The sequence below is a fragment of the Macrosteles quadrilineatus genome, unplaced genomic scaffold (genome assembly GCF_028750875.1).
Source record: "Macrosteles quadrilineatus isolate MER2022 unplaced genomic scaffold, UCM_ALF_1.0 Scaffold_1__1_contigs__length_201487025, whole genome shotgun sequence".
NCBI lineage: Eukaryota > Metazoa > Arthropoda > Insecta > Hemiptera > Cicadellidae > Macrosteles > Macrosteles quadrilineatus.
In genome coordinates this window covers 84,563,284-84,567,332 of record NW_026542594.1, presented here as the reverse complement: position 1 = coordinate 84,567,332, position 4,049 = coordinate 84,563,284, and the positions used below count along the sequence as shown (strand labels likewise).

The following is a 4,049-nucleotide window of genomic DNA, read 5'->3' as shown; positions in this document are numbered from 1 at the left end:
ATGGCCAGACACTACAGACTGTCTACCGCCAGGTGGTTGGACAGAATGCCACTGACGGATGTCCCAAACTGTTCAAACATAGCAGAGTTATCAGCTATAGACATAAACATTACACATGGTCTGATATGTTACAGATATGCCTATGTCTTCTACCGTGTCTACCGCTGCCAGAACTATGAGGAACGGCCAGACACTACAGATTGTCTACCGCCAGGTGGTTGGACAGAATGTCACTGACGGATGTCCCAAACTGTTCAAACATAGCAGAGTTATCAGCTATAGACATAAACATTACACATGGTCTGATATGTTACAGATATGCCTATGTCTTCTACCGTGTCTACCGCTGCCAGAACTATGAGGAACGGCCAGACACTACAGACTGTCTACCGCCAGGTGGTTGGACAGAATGCCACTGACGGATGTCCCAAACTGTTCAAACATAGCAGAGTTATCAGCTATAGACATAAACATTACACATGGTCTGATATGTTACAGATATGCCTATGTCTTCTACCGTGTCTACCGCTGCCAGAACTATGAGGAACGGCCAGACACTACAGACTGTCTACCGCCAGGTGGTTGGACAGAATGTCACTGACGGATGTCCCAAACTGTTCAAACACAGCAGAGTTATCAGCTATAGACATAAACATTACACATGGTCTGATATGTTACAGATATGCCTATGTCTTCTACCGTGTCTACCGCTGCCAGAACTATGAGGAATGGCCAGACACTACAGACTGTCTACCGCCAGGTGGTTGGACAGAATGCCACTGACGGATGTCCCAAACTGTTCAAACATAGCAGAGTTATCAGTTATAGACATAAACATTACACATGGTCTGATATGTTACAGATATGCCTATGTCTTCTACCGTGTCTACCGCTGCCAGAACTATGAGGAACGGCCAGACACTACAGACTGTCTACCGCCAGGTGGTTGGACAGAATGCCACTGACGGATGTCCCAAACTGTTCAAACATGGCAGAGTCATCAGCTACGGACCTGACAGACCTCTGGCCCGATACACGTCCAAGTATTACAGACCTGTCGCTGAGGACAGTGACCAATGTAAGTTTTAGATTACATTATTTTTAATTGATTTAATAACAGATTTTTGAAAATTTATCCATGGAGTTAGACCGTTTTTTTATGCCCGTCCATATACTGTTTCTAGCTGGATAAAACGTGTAGTATGTTTAAATAGGTGATATATATATATATATATATTCTCGATCCACGTTCGTATATATATAAGCGATAAGAATATATGCTTCTTATTTTCTCTATAATCATATAGACTTATGCAACTTTAATTTATGGTTTTGAAAGTGTTGTGTGAGACCCAAATGTTGTAGTATTACGACGATTTTGATTATTTCTTCTAACAAACATTATATATAAAAGTTAAATTTAGTTCTTTAGTCGTCTATTGGGTTTTAAGAAAACAATAAAAGATTTTATCTAGTGTACGAGTTTGAAAGAAACTATCCAAACATTTAACTAATATAAATCACTAATCCATACGCAATGTACAAGGTAAAATTATGATCTCACGTCCATTTCGTTGATATGAAATCTCAATATTCATAGTATTCTTTAAACTATAATGAAATTCCCTTATTATACATGACTAGAGAACCCGTGCGGCTCAATGAGCCGCTTAGTATAAAAAATAACGCTGAGGAAAACGTTAGGTTCACTACATTATTTCTGTTCTCCGCTTTAACTGATAACTCCCAATGAATGCTAAACAGTCTGCTTCAATTCAAGTTTACGTATGTTTCAAGAAATCTTTTCCAGAATTAAGAATTGAAGAAAACTGTCGCCTTTCTGATAACCTGTGTAAAGTAATTTAAGTTGTGTCATTTATTTCTTTATTTGAGAGATCTCCTAAACCAACGAATTTTCTCCGTAGAGAATCCTGAAAAGTGGGGTGATATCAACCATTTCATGTGCTCCACTTGTTTACCCACAAACACTGGGTTACCAACTGGACAGCCATAATCTGCTTTGAATAGGCTAAAGCAGCAACACCATTGAAAGTTGGTTAACGTATTTTAACGTGTTATCTGTCAGCCAGAGTATATGCCCCGCATCAGAACATTCAATAGCAACTTTCAATAGTAAATGCGTTTTTAAACTTCTTATTTTTGAATTGAACTGTCTGGATTGTGTTGGTAAATTCGGTCAAAAACTTTGTATAAGTTTGTTCGAGGAACTAGCAACATAACCTAGAGGTAAACAATCCATTTGTGTTTTTTCTCAATTGAAGTCGAGCGAGTAATACAAACGTCGTTACAATAAAAACATAAGGTCCGCCGAGGTTTTGTATAATTTACTACTCGAGCTTATCATTGCCAAGTCATTATTATAGTTTCTACTAAATGTTTTGAAATATCTCAATCTGTCAGTTTCAGAAGTAAACATTTACTGTATTGCATTCATTCATTTGATCTGACATTGGGCAAGTTTATTAAGACAGTAGGCACCGTACCAACACTACGTGCTTCATATATTTTTCACATCCAAAGTAAGTTGCATAGCAGAACTGGCAAATATTATTCATTCCACCAAGTGAATGTGAATCTAGAGGTATATCTGTTAGCCCCTCTCTTTTTATACTCTTCTCATACGAATTAAGATAAAAATGTTCTTATTATTAAGCGTCTCCTACTCCCTTTAACAATATTTCTTCTTTGAACTCGAGGCATTTTCTGTTCTTCCAACATAACTGATTAACTGTTTAACTCGGTTTTAACTTCCTGAATATTACTGACATTAATATTTACTCCCAAAAAGCTAATGAGTTTCTTTTTATAAACGGCCGTTTTTCTTTTTAAATTTGTTAGCCTATATGTATTTATTATGGGGAAAATCCGACCTTTGAGAGGGTCTCATGCCCTTAAGGGTAGGAATTTTTAAACTCTAAGACCTTATTGCAAAACTACATATTGAGACAAATCTTTTGACAAAAATGGTCCACGAATAAGGGAGGAGTTGCGTTAACAAAAAACGGCTTCACGTATTATATATATATAGATATATTGTAATTTTCATTTGATAGCTCTCCAAGCAGGAACATTTGTAACTGAATGAGTAACGAGTTGACAAACTAATAACAACAATAGTCAAAGCTACCCATTGTAAAGATTTGTCAAAATATGGATGTTTACAATAGAAAGGTCATCTTTAACATCTGTCTGTTGATAAGTTGATGGTTGTACTTTATATTAACATTGAATTCATTTGAACCGTAAAACATGAAATTACCTAAATTTATTTTATTTCAGGAGATGTATCTTGGTGATCTGCGCCCGCATCGACTGACTGTGATATTTCATGTTAATATTTGTAAAAAGCTTGTTACTTAAGGTATTTTTTATTCTAGGAAATTGTTAATATATTGTATTAGGCTGATAAAGGCTGTGCATAGTTATTTTTCAACCTTAATCCCTACTTTCGCTAATCTACAATGTACTAGACAAGATGTTGAAATATTTGTAATATTATAGCAAAACATGAGAAACATAGGTACGTGTTTCTCAATATCCTTGCAAACAACTTGATTACAATCTGCTGAAGAAACGAGGCAAATCCTCGATTTGGACAAGATGAAAAGAAAGCAGAGAAAACATTGTACCCGTTGTGAAACGGAGATTAACAGTTCCGAGAAACAACACAAAAACTAGAATCGTTTCAAACGCACCCATCTTTATCGTAATCGTTGTTCAATTGTTAGCAGGTTCTAAGTGTAAATTTACAATTTAAGTGAAATAACATTGTAAATTCAAAGAAGGAAGGTACACGCAATAATTAATTGACTGCGTTAGATGTTAGATGATTAGTATAATTCAAATACTACTATTAACAATCGTTTTGTGCAATTCTTTATGAACATTGAGCTTTGATACGGTTCATAAACTACAGTATTTCTTCTACATCACAGCGACATAAATCATGTTTATATTTTTCTCTTCATATACATGATTAGATGTGAAGGATCTGTGTGGGATTTCTATACTGTACAAGGTATTGCCAG

General features: G+C 36.0%; 1 long non-coding RNA gene across 1 annotated transcript; it reads left to right on the top strand.

Moving 5' to 3' along the window:
- The first annotated feature begins 253 nt into the window (after positions 1–253).
- Positions 254–3,431, top strand: LOC128982010 (uncharacterized). The gene is made up of 2 exons (XR_008489531.1): positions 254–1,078; positions 3,301–3,431. It is a non-coding gene; the product is annotated as an uncharacterized LOC128982010 (long non-coding RNA).
- Positions 3,432–4,049: the final 618 nt, after the last annotated feature.